The 17,535-nt window shown below is 36.2% G+C and overlaps 1 protein-coding gene across 2 annotated transcripts in view; it reads left to right on the top strand.

Annotated features, from left to right (window-relative positions):
* Positions 1-17,535, top strand: part of SLIT2 (slit guidance ligand 2) — a gene marked incomplete at both ends in the record, with an annotated part of 259,444 nt that overhangs the window by 20,560 nt on the left and 221,349 nt on the right. The gene's annotated exons all lie outside the window — the stretch shown is intronic.

Genomic DNA, 17,535 nt, shown 5'->3' with positions numbered 1-17,535 from the left:
TTAAAAAATTTTATTTTACATCTAGGTCAGATACTGATACTTGTATGAGAGTGTTGTCATTGATTCCCATTTCTGTAAGGAAGTTTTGCTGAAATAATACTTTGACTTTCCTTTTCTCATGTTGGCGGGTTTTTTTTATGGTTTCTGTGTTAAAAGAAATAAAAAATGCTTGTGGAGATTCTGACGCAGAGTTACAGCACTGTATAAGCACTTTGATTTTGTGGCTTTTGTGGCTGTACACACTTGGCCAGAAAAATGATAGCATTGGCAAATGCTAGGTCTGTAGAGAAGTCTCTCCTGTGTCCCATTGTAGAGAGGACAAAGCTAGTAACTCAAGCTCTGGGAAGAAAAAACTATTAAACGCTTTACCTTAAACAAAAACAACAACAAATTGAGTAATGAGCTTTTGTTTTGATTGTATTACTTGGTTTGATAATGTTTTGCTCCTGGAAATATTTTAAAATAAATGGTTTGACCCATTGTCCTTTCTAAGAAGCCACTTAATTCTGTTGCAGTTGAAATCTGGAATAAAGTTTAGATTTTGGTTTATTTGAACAAAATAAATTGTAAGGTATCTTTAAGTTACAGTATGTGTTATGGAAGAGGTAACACATGACATGCTTAAGTAGGCTTTGGAAGGGTTGCACCAATTCAGCTGGTTTTAATTAGATATGTGTTTGATACAGTTCTTTAGACTCCAGGTGAGATTTCTGCTCTCAAAATTGCTGACTAATACTGGGTTTCATCACTTGTGTGCTTGGAAAAAGAAAAGTGAAGGTGGAGGAAAGTGGGATTCCTCTTGTACCCCTTTAGCATATGCAATTATGTTTGAGAACAAATGTGATATTGAAGCTTTTATTTTTAGTTGATTTTTAATTTACTATTGTGAAATAATAGTTATTTTCTCCCTTCTTATAGCAATATGCAATGGCAAACTGAAAATTACTTATTGTTGTAAACATTTCTTTGTGTATGTTTAATTCCTTTGCCTTGGATGTATACTTTGTTTCCAGAAATTTCCTGTAGACAGTTGTTAAATGACTAGGCCAGAAAGCTGCTGAAGGCTTTTTTCCTGACAAACAAAAGTATTTTGCTCTGGTATAATATTATAATATATTCAAATATGGTATTATATAGTAACAATTGAGTCTCTTATAATTTCCATCAGCTGGGATAAAGACATTACTTCTATCAGGAAGGAAATGAAAGGGATTTATGATCATTTTATTATTTCACCTATAGTGTAATGGTTGCTACCTAGATTCATATAATACAGAAATGAGCCATAATTTGCAGGCAAAAAAGAGATACCCACTTCAGTCAAACTCGTATTTGAATATATTTATCTCAGAATTGTGTATTTGATAGATGCTAGTCTTAAATCTATAATGTTCTTTGACCTAAAGCACACAACTGCTCATAGTGTATATGGAGGAAAGTAAGAGATCACTGGCTTCACAGTATTAAATTTCCTCTGCCTAAGGGTTATTGTTGATCAGACCATGAAAGTGAATGTCTGGTTATAATGTATTCATGTTTAAAAGAAAATATGAATGATAGTAAAAAAACTACAGCTGCTTAGCACTAAATTTGTAATAAAAAAAATGTTGGGCCCACAAAAGCACTGATGTTAGTTAAATGCTTGTGGTCAGTTTTCAGAAAATATGTAGCTTGTTCCCTTTGAAGAGTATAAAGTGATTTGTTTTTTACATGTATCATTGTATATGCTTAGGTGTATTTACATCCCAATAAATATTTTTCTAAGGAAAATTAAAGTTCTCTAAACATGATCAATAATATATATATTTTGCTTTGGGTTTAGTATTTATTTTTGGCATTTAACAGCTAATCCAACAATGTGTGTACTGCAAGGTTTCAACATACTATTGAGCTTCTGTGAATAATAATTACCATTTGACCCTTGGCTGTAAATGAGATGCCAGGTGAAGAAGCACATATGCTTGTTGTGTAGGCTAAATGCAATATAAAAGAAAGAGGTTACACTGTATATGAATTATGATTCGACACAGTTGGTCGCCGCCAGCGGCCGGCTATGCTTTCCCTTTGCTGTCTGCTCCAATTTCTCTTTGGACGGGTTGAGAGAGCACTGCATGTTCAGGTCAAGATGTTTGCCTAGAAATAGTAGTACAGTTGCAGCTGTGTTTGCTGGAGCAGGAGACTAGTTTAAATAGCATTACCATTTATCCAGTCCATTAACAGAACTCTGTAAAATAATACCAACTCTGCATAAACTACAGGACAGTGTAATAAAATTACAAGCACTTGTTGACAGATGGGAAGTGTAAGTAAAGGAAAGCAATAGGCTGAGAATTTAAAAGAGACAGTGCATTATTTTCTGTGTCTAAAGACACCTAATTTCAAAGGCAGTTAAATTATTTTTCAGGCTACTTTCTTTCCAGTTTAGCAGCCTTCCAAGAAATCTCCTGGAACTAGTTAAAATGGATAATTTTAGTCAAAACAGAAGCTGATTTTCCCATTAAGAGCTATCTACAAAGGCATTTTGACATAAATATTTCAATAGGAAGTAGTTAATTCTAAAAATAGTATGAAGAGCGCTGGAGGGTATATCAATCTTACCTTGCAAGCAATCTCTCAAAGCACAATGCACGTGAACCTATGCTTTGATGCAACACCATTAAAATAAAGGGGCTCTTGTAAGTCCCCTGGGATGATGATATAAGTTCTTGCTCAACAAGTAGTATTCCTCCAGGAGCAGATGCATTCTTTGGTGACCCGTATGCCCACTCACGCTAAGTTGTGTAGCCTCAGGGATGGTACCTTAGCACAGAGAACTACTACAGCCTAGTGAGTGCTTATCTGAGGCAAATAGATTTTGACTGCTGACTTTGGCTGGTTAGATCACAGTTCATTGATTGCTGTTTGCTGCAGGATACTGAGTGCTGGACACAAGCTGTTTGAAAAATCAGTTTTAAAAGATACCTTTATTAATCAGTGGGATGTAAAGGTGATTGAATTACATGCACAAAGCTTGTCCCTTTTGCTTTACATTTCTTGAGCTTGGAATGTGGTTAAGTTTCCTTACCGACTAATATCTGTGGTATAAGTTAGGCAATGTTGGCTTTAAAAAAAAAAATCAACTTTTGTAGTGAATGTGGTCTTATGTATGTTTTCTTCTAATATATGTATTTGAAGGTACACACTGTGAATGTTTCTCCTCTAAAGGGAAAAAAAACCCCAAAACTTAATGTGGTCTGATTAATAAGCATCACTTTTGAGATGTCTGTTAGTCACTAAAAAAATTCCCAACAGCAAATAATTACAGGGAAGAAGTACTAAACATCAAAAAACTTAAAAAAATTATCCTAGGCCAGAACAACAGCAGCAGCAGCTACAACAACAAAACATGCCGTACGGGGGGCCCTTGCAAAAATTCCTCCTGAATTAATTTCTGCCAGCTATGATTAAAGTGTGTGGTACTCGATGTGTCAGACACCATAGTTCTCTGCTTCATTTTACTCTTGGCCTCTTTGGCCCCTGCCACAATAAATCCCACAATGGTTAGGCAGGAATTGCAGGTTACAGTTGCCAGGGTTACCGTTGTCCGGCCGGACTGACATCATTACTCATCCCGGCCGGCAGCCCCAGCCCGTGGCCGCTCCCGGCGCGGGGAGCCGGCGGCCCGGGGAACTTCTCCCGCTGCTTCTCGGTGCTGTGCTGGAGGTGCCGTTTGCATCACTTGCTGAGCGTTGTTTTGCTTTTACCTTTGCCGAAAGAGAAAAAAAGAAAAAAAAAAAAAAAAACCAAACCACAAAACAAACCACATCAGATAGGAAGGAAAGAAGGTAATAAGATGGTGCATGTAAGGTGCTGGAACAAGGACTTTTAAATGTTTTTAAGTGCTGGACTCCCTATTGTTAAGGTGTAATTTATGATTTTGTCATATTTCTTTTAACAGTATTCATGGTAAGTGGGACTATGGTCATAATTGTGTAGAAAAGACACTTATCTTCAGTCTGAATCCATTTTAACAACTCAATAAAGGAATCACTCATTAGAAAAATGCTCGTTATCTCAAAGCCTCTGAAGTATTCCAACTGCAAACACCTGCTCTGGGTGTTAAATCCAAATAGGAGCAAAAATGAGTTTCTCCTTTTCAAAAGGCAATAGTGAAGAATTTTTCTCCTTTTGAGAGTACATTGTTAGTGGAGCTGCTGTCAGGTAAGCGCAGTGGTTTGGTTTCCACTGTGCTGCAGTAATATTACAGTGTGCTCCACTTTATTGCAGATGTGGGCTGGATGGACAGCGATTTAACAAACATTTATTCAAACACGAATTATGAAACCACCTTGTTGGTATATCCTCCTCAGGATAGTGTGTTGAGGTATTTTACTCATTTGTTTGAGTTTTTTTATGATTTGTTATGGTGTATTCTAGCAGCATGCACACAAGGCAACTCCATTATTTTTTTCATGTGATAGAATTAAATCTTATCATTTTAGAGCTAGCAATTCTACTGCTAGTTAAGTTTTAAATACTAGCATTGTTTTGTTAGCATCACTATTGAACAGTGACTATAGTTCTTAGAATGTAACTATATTTTAAAATTATTATTTAGTGAAGAGATACCGCATATTAGTGTAGGTATAAATGAATATATAGTTCTGACTTTGTGTTATTGTAAGACGGTAATTAAAAAGAAATCTTTAATATATGTGTAATTACTAATCTTTTTTGCAGTGTGGAAGCTCACTTATTGGTTTGCTACGTCAGTGTGTTTTTGCTAACAGGAGGTCTTATTGCCCCAGTATGGAATGTTTTCAGGGTGAATGTGGTCCTTTATGCTGCATGGCCACTGCCAGTTACAGTTCTGTGAGTTTATTTTTGCAATAATCCCAATCTGTAGACAGAAAGGCCTATCTAAAAAATAGTTAATGTGTATTAAAAATATGCTTGCTAAGGTTCATTGCCTGTAAGAATAAACTAAAGTTAACTAAGAGCATGTTACCTCTGTGCTAGGTTTGTAATGCCTCTTCTCTGGCATTAATTTCTGGTATGGAAGACTGAGGAGATAAACTTTTGTGAGACATTATAAAGACTGCTACTTCTGTTACCTGCTCATTTTTAATGTAAAGACAAAAGGGAATTGGGAGCTTGAATACTTTAAGCAATTTGACTCGCATCTGCATCATTTTCTGGTCCTGACACCACTTGCTTCTACCTTGAGCTTTCATTCTCTGCTGTAATGTTTCAAAACTGAAAACTGTCATCTCAAGGTACTGAACAAAACAAAAAACACCACTGTAGCTTTGCTTCAGACATAAGCCTTACTGATATGACAGGATGGCATGTTAGAGGTTTTTGGAAGTGCTGAAAAAATGCTTGCAATTCATCAGGTAATTGATTTTTTGAGCAAAGGAACAAGTATTGCTTATATGCATTTGGTGTACAACTTGCAGTAGCTATATCCTAGCAACAGCAAGCATTCAGCCTTAGATTCAGCTGAGTGGAAATGTTGGTAGAACCAGAATGAACTTTTGAAATGTAGTCGGGGAAAAAAGAGTGAAATGTATTATCACTCTGTGAGATTATTGGGCTTCAGACTTCACTATGTTACTCTTCCTGCCCTTTGTTACAGAATCTCTTAATCTGTAGGTCTTTCCTGAGCTATGCTTTCTTTTGGGTTTGCACGTCACCTCTATGGTGCTGTGCAGGAAAAAAAATGGTGTATCAAATATAGAGAAATCAGGTGAAATATTGTTACTGGAAGTAATAGTATGAGATGTTTGAAATTGGAAACAAACTATTTTATTGTGAAATGATGCTATCAGTATGGACTGTTGTAGTTTTTACTTTTGAGATAATTGGAAGCTGTCTTTGAACTGTGGTTGAATTTGCCTTTATTTCTTTAATTATAAAAATATGATTTTGTCGTTTTTTTACAAGTAATATTTCTTTTGCTATTGGATAAAATGGAAAATTGGATGAACTGCTGGGGCTGTAAACAAATTCTCGTCTGGGCAGATCACTAACTCTTTATGTAAGCTGCATTAGTAAGTGATATAGCTGACTAATTTCAGCAAAAGGCGTCTGTAGGGATATCCAGGAGTTGGACTTTGATCTTTGTGGGTCCCTCCCAACTCAGAACATTCTGTGATTCTGTGATGCTTATAACTACTGATTTTTTCATTTGAAGAAACACTCCAAAACTGTTCAGTCCCTTTTTAACCTTAATTGGAAATTTATGTTAAACACCAAGCAAACAAAAACATGACTTCTGGCAATTCTTCTCAACCAACATCAATATCTGTGTTATTTAAAAAATTTTATGCTATTAGCTGCTGGCATTTAAATATGTCTAATGTGAAAACATGAATCATATTAATTACTCAAGCCATAGATCTATTTAAATAGTGTGGTGGTATTCAGGGTAATTAAGAGGCCTACTTTAGCTATTGTGGTTTTGGTACTTTGACCCCCAGCATAAATAATTATCTTCTGTGTCTTTGTTGGCATGATAGCAGTTAAAGCAGAGAACTGTGTTTTAATATGAAAATAAAAGTGACTGGTTTTGGGTGACCTGTAACCATATTCATGTCCAGTCTGAATCAGTCCCTGGGTTGTTCCTGGAGGGTTGACCTTGAAAGCTTTGGTAAATTGTGATGCAAGAAACCTTTCAGTCCGGAGTTAAGTAGGAAACTGAAACTCAGTGAAGGAAGTGAAAAAGCATGTCAGAGGAATTGCTGTTATTATGTGGTGCAGAAACGTGGTGTGAAATGTTATAAAGAGGACATCTGTAAGTCTTGGCTTGCACAGAGTGGACACTTAAGTGCAGCCGTGTCATCTTGATTAAAAAGAAAAAAAGAACAGAAAAGAGGAATAAATCAGGCCAAGGGAAAATCTGAACGTATAGAGGCTTGTTCCTATGATGGTAGATTTCTTCTACAAGTGGAAGATTAAAGCCTAAAGTAACTGAATAGCTGAGAAAAGTCCAAAGAAAAGTTGATTGCTTCCCCTCCAACAGTTCCAATTGATTGAAAAAAGCCTAATTTAAAGTTCTGTTTGTTCTGTGTCTTAAACCATCAGAATTTTCTTTTAGAACTGGGGGAATGCTCTGGAAGAGAAAGAATCCAAGGATAAAAAGTCATTGCAGGCCAACAATTGTTCCTAATCCTCACAAAATGCTGGAGAAATTAAATTTATTCTTTATTGCTCAAAGTGTTACCTAGGTCACTGGGCGATGGGAAAATTGAACTGGAAGTCGAGTAGGCACAATCTTTGTTTTGTGTCTAGATGCTTAACCTTAGACACGACAAGGCATCTTAGTGTGTTGTGGGAACTTGGTTCAGAGTATTAACACCAGGACGTTTATTACCCTGGATTTATAAGAGGCTATGCTGTCAGTAGATGAAAATGTTGTGTTTACATTTCAGTGTTAAATGATCATTTAATTAACACCTAAGAGAAAAAAAAAAAAACAAAAAAAACCAAAAAACCCTTGTGAAATTCTTAGCAGCTTTTATTGTTGGTTTCCGTGGAGGTTTTAATATCCAAGTTATGCTGCAGTTGCTTCCATAATACAGCTAGAAAAGACATTTATGAATGCAATCAAGAAAGACAGTTTAACCCCTGTTGACCCTTCATCCTGAATGTTGATTTATATAGCATTTTAAATGCATTGAATTTGTTTTAATGCTTCTTTAAAGTTACTCACACAGCGTTCAAACAACACATGTATTTTTTTCCTTTTAAAAAAATTTCCCGAAGTATACATTGTTTTAAGAGTATAGTTTTTCTTAGAAAATTACTAATGTATACAGAATTTATCCACAAAAATTTTACTGTAGTTAAAAAGTTGTTATTTTGCCAGATTTGTCTGTATGTTCTTGGTAAGTATATACAAGATCTTATAAGAAAAACCAAAAAGGAAGTTTGAAACAGATATCATATTGTGTTCTGGTTGCAGAATTGTCTGAATTCTTCAAAAAGAATAGGAAATTGGCAAGGGAAAGAGCATTACTACAAAATTGTGTATCCACTTCACACAGCACAGATCTACTTCCATATGTTCCATTGTATCAAAGTCAAAGCCATCTAAAAGGTTTAATTTGCTCTGGGTCCTTCATAATGCTTTTTGTTGTAATGTTGATCTACAAATGCTTTCTGCAGTAATGTTGCCCTAGAAAGCGTGTTTGAATTGGGTTTTTTTGCATCCTAGATCTAATGCTAGATGAAATGCTCTTTGTTAAAGAGCAGATGCTTTTCAACTGATGTGTTTTAACAAGCACACTGTAGGAAAATTGAAATTGTATATAGGTTTAGAGATTGTTTTGGGGGTTGTTTATTATTTGGTTTTTGGTCAGGGAATAAATCCCACAACTTCAAAGCATGGTAAGAGAATAATAATAAAAATCCCAGCACAGCTTAAGTCAATTGTTGATCCACAAATTTTATTGTATTATTGTTGTTTTTCCTCGTGATCATGTCCTTCTCACATGTCGATAACTGAGCTAGAAAATGCAGATGGAATCTGCTGATATAGTAAATGTTGGTTTTTTTTCACGCAACTGACATAAACCATCTAACACTTGATGAAATATTACAGCTGCAGTAAGACTTCTATCTGCCACTGGGATCTTAGTGTTTTTCAGACTTCTCTGAATATATTTATTAAATTGAAATTTAGTATTCAGATAGAGATTTGCCTTTGCGTTTGTCTGAGATATTTGAACATTTGCAGTTAAAGCAGTGTATTGCAATTTCAGTCGTCTCTTAAGTGTTTTTAATTGAAAAATAATCCTGCAATATCCATTTATGAATTGAAATGTTGGATGAAGGAGCCTTAGGAGACGCTTAGGATAGATAAGAAAGGCTTACCCTGTGCTTCATGCAGCTTGCTCTCTTCTCAGTCCTGGTAGAGCTTGTAGGTTTGCTGTGCTGGTGAGTGATTAAGACGAGTAATGCATGGAGGAAGACTTAGGCTACACTATCTACATGCATACCAGTAAACTTCAGCTGAAACTACTCTGAACTGTTTGGGACTCAGAGGCATGGTGGGAAGGTCACACCAATTATCTAAGTACCAATTAAAGGGACTCTCATTGTGGTAAGGAAAGTGCCAATATCCTAAGTGCAATACTTGGTCTTGGAGAAGAACTGAAGCCAGGGCTGCAGTGATGAACAACTGAGACTGTTGTCCTGATCCTTGAAGCTGTTGTAAGGGTATTGGAGCCAGGGCTGGTGGCTTTACTTGGGAAAGGCTGCTTATGAATGCTGAGCGGAGTTTATTCTCTCCCTCAGACACTTGAGAGGCCTGCTCTGCTAATGGCTGTTCAGACCCACCTCATGGGGAATAAAGCTGGGACTTGCAGAACTCTTTTCATCTTTACAGCTAAGCCCAGGTGCAGGCCCTCCCTGTCTCAAGGGTGTTTAAAGGACCACACTCTGAAGGCTGCTTTCCAGGGCCCTTAGTCTTTAGGGGGAAGAAACAAGGGGGCTGAATTGGGGGGGGTACTTCTTTCAGTTAAGCACTTCTTGAGGATTTGCGGGGCAATATGTACAAGAGACAAAACCTTTGCCTCTTTTCATTTCTCCTTCTATCCAGACAGTTGAATGCTATTTTTATTTTTGTTATGAATGTGTAATCCACACAATTGTAAGGAAGGGCTGCTTGTACTTTATAAGGTAGCATGTACAAGGGGAGGTTTGGTGGCAGCTGCTCAGTGCTTTTAGTACTTTAACATGAGGGAGATAGAAGGAGCATCAGCTCTTCTTTTTCCCACTTATGTGGCTTTTTGTAGGAGTGGTGGATAGCTGACAGGGATTTAGATAGTTGATTGACCCTGAAACTGCAAAGGTTGCATACTGAGTTTGATAAGACCCACAGGGAAGGGTTGCAGTGAAGATAGGATAACAGCTAATGTAACGAAGGTGGATTTATAGTAGCTGCTTCTCTGAATGCAAAGTTATGGAAGGCTTATTAGAGAGAAGAATGTAAATGTACAGCTAAAAGAGGGAGAAAATAATTTGAAAAGCTTAACAGAACTAAAGAAAGTTATTTAGATGAACTAAAAAAATGGCACTGACACATATGTATACTGCATGAAAGCAGTGATCATTTCTGAAACTGGAGAAGATTCCTATCTGGTCCTTACTACTTCTGCATAAATGTTAAATGTAGTCAATGAGTAATTGATTCTGTCATATTTTCTGTGTTCTTTATGAATTGTGCATTCTTTGCAAAAGGCAAGAGGCTTAATTCCCTTCTAGATTTTAGTAATGTCCGTAAATTCAATAGAGCCAATACTTTTGTGTAACTCTCCTATGCCATAACTTGTTATAACAACAGTACTCTCCTTGTCACTTATGTGCCTATGACACAATAAAAATACCACTCAAAAGCTGTAATTTTTTATGTCAGAGTCATTTCTAAAAATGACAAAACAGAATTTTTTGGAGAGCCTACCAAATCTGTAGAGGAATGCTTTGCTACTTGATCTCTAGTGCAGTGTTCATGTCAGAGGTGCAGAAGCTGAAACTACTCTTTTGGCACAGAGTACAGAGATGTCTCATGGCAAAATTTGAGTTTTGCATGCAAGTTTAGCAGATGCCAAATTGAAATTTTGTCTATTAAAAAAATCATAACCGCAGTGTAATGAGGGTGGCCATGTGCATTCAGATTTGAGGCCCTAAATGCCAGTCAGATCATCTTCACTGTTCTGGCTGATAACAGTGCCTCTATCTGTGTAAAAGAAGAGAGTCTTTCACCATGCTGTAAGTCTTCTTGGAGTAGGAAATAATCAGAAAATTGTACAAGTGTTTTAAGTTCTAAAATAAAGACTACTGTTAGTAAAAATTGTTCAATTAGCATGCCATATTAAGATGAAGCAGTTTTGCAACATGCAGTGTAGTATCACCTTTGAAGTCTTACATATAAAACTATATGCTCTGTTCAAAAGTGCTGGGGCATGGCCAGTTGTGCCACTTATTATTGAAGTTTTAGATACTGGGGTGAAGTATTTATTTGGTCCATTGTTTTTGTAGTCAATTGATTGCTGATCTAAATTGTGTAAACAGCACACCAGTAAATTTTGATAAAGGAAATAATACTAAGGGACTTAAATTAATAAAAAGAAGTATGCTGGGATTATTTCTTCTGTAGATATGGACTGGAGAATGTGGGAAATACAAAATACGGCAAACTAAAGATTGTGATCACTGGGGAAAAAACTATTGTGAGAGACTTAATGATAATAGCTGTAAATGTGCAGCATGGAACAATAAGATCATCCCATTTCATGTGTATATATCAAAGGAACTGCAGGAAATGGAAAAGAAAGTATTTCTAACTATGTTACGGAGTTTTGCAAAACCGATGATGATGTTGTTTGCTTTGCTAGTTAATGTTATGGGATGTTCACTTCAAATGAATATTTTTTCCATTTTGTTGCAACATTAAAAATATTTCACTAATATTTTGGCTAAACTGAGTTGTTTTTTCTGTTTTTGTAAATCAGGTTGCAAAACCTATTTTTTGTTTTTCCTCAGTCAAATAAAAGAAAACAGAAATGGATTTCAGTTGTAGGGAAGGCTTTAGAATTAGTATGTGCTGTTAGCCTGTTTAAATGAGTGGAATAACAAAATAATGGCAGTATCATGTGTGCATGTATATTGGGAAGAACAAAAAGCAAAACTGGGAGAAATGTAGTTGAATTAGGAAGATGATTGGTCAAGAAAAGATTTCTGAAGGGAGTTGCAAGTTTTTGAGAGGGGTGATCTAAGAATGATAAATTGATGTATAGTCAGCATTGAAGTAAAAATAATAATAGTACTCCCAGATACACAAATTCTTATTAAAGAAATGGAACTGGACAGATTTCTGGAATAATAAATTCACAAGACTTAACCTTTAGGAATAATAGGGGTATTGGATTTTCTCTGTAGTAGCTGAAAATCAAAGCTTTTTCTGCGATTTATTTTGTTCATTGCTGGTCTCCAAACCATTCTCTTATATGCTCTCTTCCTCATGATTTTATTCACAAAGGTGCAAAGTGGGGAGAGGAGCCTAATTCTTCCTTGCAGTATGAATGACAGCTTGCACTGTTGTGCTCCATGTAGTGTATTGGACTAGGGTGGTGAAAAGGAGCCAGCACTGCTGGCCAGCAGTGCTTCTCCTACCTAGATAGACCCTAGACAGTGGGTTGGTAGTAGGCAGTAAACTCTGAAACATGAAAAAGCTCACATTTAACTGAAAGGTGCAAATACTTGGGAATCTGCTGCTTGCTGATTTGTCTTTTTGTCCAGGGAAGACTTTCTCTTACAAGAGCTGCGGATGACCATAATAGTTTGTAATGTAGGATTGGAGCCTAGAGAGCCTTTCAGTGCTGGCAGAAAAGTGTATTATTTCGCACGCTTACTCTAGAGAAATTTAGATTAAGATACATAAAGATTGTTGCATGTTGAATAAACAAAAGTAGAAAACATTTTGTATTGTAAAAACATAGTTTTGTTCCTGTTGCTGTAAAAGACTTCAAAGTCTGCTTCCTGAAGTAAAGTGCTATTAGCATAACCACTCAGTTTTGTGTATTCCATGGAATAGGAATTTGAGTGTTCACAACTCTGCCTTTCATGCATACAGCAAGGCCTTAAAGTGTGATGTGTGGGTATGCAAATGCATTAGCACTGGTAATTCTTTGGGCCTTCACTATTAATGTTTAAGATACTAACATTTTAATACAAACAAAAACAACAACCCCTCAAAGAACTAAAAGAAATTCCGGTGTTTGAGAAGTAGTCAAAGAGAAAATGCCAATAAAGGTGGAGATGTCTGTCTTGAAAAGATTTCTCTCAGTTTCTCCAAAAGAAAGTAGTTAAGAAAAATATCTATCCATTAAATGTTGCATTATTATTTGATGAATTAGATATAAATTTGAAACTTAGCTTAATATCTTCATATAGGGAATAATAATGTGATGCTACAGTTTATAGTTTCTTAGAAATGTACAGCTTTTTAACTGTGTACTTTGTTGAAAATGGAACTTAAGCTAGATTCCTATAACTGTGTTTAGAGCCTCCTTTTTTGCATGATTAGCTGTGGGTGGTATTGTTTTGTAAGAAAGTCTGCTGTTATTAATGTGTTTTGTTCACTTTACTTGCATTTTTTAATTATGGCTGTATGACTATTTTCCATTGTGTTTTATTCTGACTTCTGAACTTGGGATGACTTCTCAACTAGTTTGCTAAATGCGAATGTTGCAGAAAAGTCTTTAGTGGTGTAATCTAATTCTGTACAATAATAGTACAGGTCCCATATAATTTGGCAAGTATTTAAAACAAAAAAGGGCTAGTAGTTTTGATATGCCCAAGGAAAGATACCAACGGAAGATAATTAATGTATCTGTACTGCTCAAGTGTAAGGTCATCATCATTTTGGCATGCCATGCTTAATGAATTTCCCTGAGTGTGCTAGGAACATCTTTCTTTCTAAATCAAGATATGGAAAACCCAGGGTCTATTTTTTTTTTTTTTTTTTGCATCTAGAAAGGAGAGTAAATATTGTACACAGAAAGCTATAACAAGTAATTTAAAAACCCAAACAATTTCAGTCGTGTTCAGTGTTTCAGTGGGGTGGTCCAGAACAAGATTGAAAAGATGTTCTGAATTTGGTTTCTGTTCCTTACTGGAGGAAAATATTGTATAATCAGAAATAACATTTTAATTGATCCTTTGCTTTATTTGCTTAATAACAATATCCTGCTGTGTGTAGTTTTATCAGCAGTGCTTTTGAGGTTGTGTAATGTTTAGAGAGGATTACACTATATAAAACTTTCCAAATATGAGACTTTTTTAAAAAAGAAAATGTGGTGTGAATTAACTGTAGTTTTGAAATGAAACTTAGTAACTTTCGGGGCGGGGGGGGAGAGCAGGGGGTGTGGTTAAAACATTTATAGTAAATATGTTTTTAGTCTGTTTTATGCTTTATGTTTTGTTCTTGGATGTTGTGTTGAAGATGTGAATCTGTACAAACTGCTCCAGAGGGTATGAACTGTAAAGGGAAAGTAAAGAAATATTTGTGCTGAATTTTATATAGAATTGGTACCCTGAAATAAGCCTAGGTAGTGTTTGAACATATGGGAATTTCTTAAAATAAACATAGCCATAGAGGGAAAATGTGATAATCACTTGATGATGATGAGTGTCTGCTGTTATGGGTCCAGTGAGATGCAAGTGCCAACGCCCCAGCCTCTACACCATGATCCAAATTGTAATGAAGGAATTTGGCAGCTCTGATGCCTTTATGTGAATGTATTACCATGGCTATGAAGATAAATAGTTCCAAAATGGAAATACTAACAAATATTTAGTCATTTCCAAGCAGATTAGAAGTGAAAATAGACATACTATAGGAACTGAGATAAGAAATATATCTTCTGGGTACGTGTGTTCCATTCCTGTTTCCCTGGGCTGGTTCTTCCGTTTAAAAATCAGTGTATTTAGACAGGTTATATATATTCCCTTTGTAAAGGTCACATCCCCGTTTCTTGATTTGTTTCAGCTTCCTTCCTGCTTTCCCTCTCTGTGACTCTCCTCTTAGGCAAACATCAGCCCTGATTAAAGTCTAAAACCTGCAGAAAATGTTCTGTACCAAATTGTGGACTGGTGAGCTGTCCGACAACTGTAAACTGTCTAATGAAGTGCAAGAGTTCAGATTTGTTCCCAAGGGCAGGCTCCCCCTTGTGGATGCTGAGCCAGTTACTTTCAGCTTCCATGAGCTTCCTAGCATTGTACTAACTTTACCTATAACTCCACTTTGTTTTTTTCTAAGTTAGTATCTGTATATAATTCAAAAGTGGGTCAGGTTTTTTTTTTTTTTGTTTTTTTTTGTTATTTTTTTTGTATCCTCAAGTAATTTTCAAGCCAGACCGACCCAAAAAGTCTTAACTCAGAAAGAAGGTTTGAGAGTAGGAAAATTATTGTTAGAACAGAAAGGTCTTAACTTTGTCGTGGCTCCTGTTTTTGATGCAACCTCTGCTGCTCCTTTTTGATAAAAGCAATTTCTGTATAAATGTGTTCTGTTAACTTTTTCTAAATGTACTGCTTAGCTCCTCTGCTAAATGAAGTCATGTCCGGTAGTGGATGTCTGACATATGATACTGATACTACTGAGAGTGTCAGCACTGGCAGCTGGGAGATTACTTTCCATCAGGTTCTCCAGGTAACTCTACCAAAGATTAGGGACCCCTGTATTGCTGTGTGGAATGATGTGTCTTTTGTTTGTCTTGACGGTGCAGGACTTAGCAATGGAATGTGGCCTGTGATACATTTTAGAATTTTGGAATTTAAAATTCAAAATTTCAAGGTTAGAATTTCAAACTCTGGTAAAGGCAATTTTTCTGCCCTCTTCACTTGACTGACTGTTTCTTGAAAGGTGTTTAATGCAGCTCATTGAGTTGACTTATTTACATGGGCTTAAGAGGCTTTTCTGCTTGCTTGCTAGCCCAAGCTGGATGACTCATCTGAGATCAAACTGTTGACAGAGGAGGTGCTTTTGGAGCTGCAGATGGCACTGCCAGCATCTTAATGAAATCTGGTGCCAAGGGAAGCATATGAAAAATGTAGGAAACAATATTGTAAATTGTATGTGAATCTTGAAAAATAGTGATGTGTCTGTAGATGGAAGATGTGTGTTTTTCATCATGAAGAAGTCAATCTTCCTCACTCTTCCATTTCTATCAGTGCCAGCTCTATCCCTGAAGATTTCTTAATGGCCTACAATTAATTGGTCTGATGGCTTGATCAATGTCCTAGTAGTTGACATTGTCTCTAAAGTGAATGACAGTCTTGTTGAAATACGCTTTTTTGAAATTCAGAAACCTTCTGGTCCTTCCAGATTCCTTTTTTCCTATCACAGTACTAGCCAGGACTGTTATAATGTACATATGGTTTCCTGGCTGATGGAGCTAATTGTTTGTTCTCAGATTATTCTCAGTCCCTGAGTTGGTGTTTGCTGTTTTCACTCATTTTTTTCAGTGTGAAATGGGTAAGATGACTCTAAGAAGTTGTACACTCTTGACAATGCAGCTTCAACAAACAGTGAAGCTGCATAATGAATTAGCACCAAGAAATTTGGCAAATTATATAACTTCCTTTTTGTATATGGTCACTTGAAAATGCAGATTATAGTTCCCAGAAATGTGTTTTAGGTATAAGATGAAGAATTCATCTTACATGTCTGAATTATGATGGCTATTACTTAAAAAATCGTAATTAGATTTATGTTGGGAAAAAGATGCTACTCTTTCTCCTGCTTTTGTGGACTGATGCTTTGGCCAGCTGCTAGAGTTGCAGGGGCCCCTGTTTCTTCAGGAAATGTAAGCTTGCCACACCTGAACCCAGAGTCACAGGATAGGGTAATTCAGTACAGAAATTTTTATTTCCTCACCAATAAAAACTCTGACTGCATACTCCAATCAAACCCCTAATTTGACAGAGTTCCAGATTAAGTTTCCTGGGCAGTCAGAAGGAGCTTTATACTGGTCGAATCCCCTTTTTGCATGTCATGGATCAATAAAAGAAAAAATTGTGTGCAAAGAAATAGAGGATCGTTTAATGGATAAAATATCAGCAATAATTTCTGATGACACTTGTTCTTCTTGTATAACTTGTCAGATCCCAGGGGATTTCATGTTTAGTCATGCTTCTTCCATACTTCTGTTACCAAATTCATGAAATTCTTGGATGCAGTGAAAGCTTTCTTCTTCTCAATATTTTCAGTATATTATGTCTCATCACTGTCCTCAACCTCAACATGATGTTACTTGTTGGTGACTTTTACTGTGAGCTCAGCTGATAGACATTGTGATGTCTAGATTTGTCTTTTCTGGAGAAGATGACCTTTTCTCCTGAAAATTCTCTTCTGCATTCCTAATGGAAAATCTAGTTAGTCTATCTTTCTTTACTATAAATGATTCCAAGATACTTTGTGTAAAAGGAAGTGTTTTCTTTTTACTTCTATGGGAATCATGCAGTGGAGAAGAAAAACAAATTATCTGCTCACTTTAAAGTCACACACACACATGCTTATTAATAAAATATTAAAAAAAATCCCCAAGACAAATGAAAAGAGTACCTGAAAAATAAACATGTATTTTAAATAGCTGTATGGGATTTTTACATCTAACTGATTGCTCAAAGGTAACCATGACAGTAAATTTTGTTCCTTGTGCATGCTAGTTGCTTTAGTTTAGTAGATTTGCTAAACCTGTCTATCATTGTGTTAAAAATTTTAATTACTGAGGTTTGTGAAACTGCTTCCAAATACAAGGGGTATTTGTAGAAAACTGGATAGATTGACAAGTGATTGACAGGGTAAACAGCCTCACTGTGTTCTGATATGCTATGCTGTGGTGCAGTGCTACAGACACCTCATAAGCCTCAGGAAGTAGCTGCAATCCAATTTTTATTAAACTTTTACTGCCAATGTATCTTGACATTATTGTTGATCAGGAAACTAAATGTGCCACTGCGGTCTTTCTCTTCATTTCTTTAGAAAGCTTC

This window comes from Coloeus monedula, assembly GCF_965178545.1.
Source record: "Coloeus monedula genome assembly, chromosome: 5".
Taxonomy (NCBI): Eukaryota; Metazoa; Chordata; class Aves; order Passeriformes; family Corvidae; genus Coloeus; species Coloeus monedula.
This window is presented reverse-complemented; position numbering and strand designations above follow the sequence as displayed.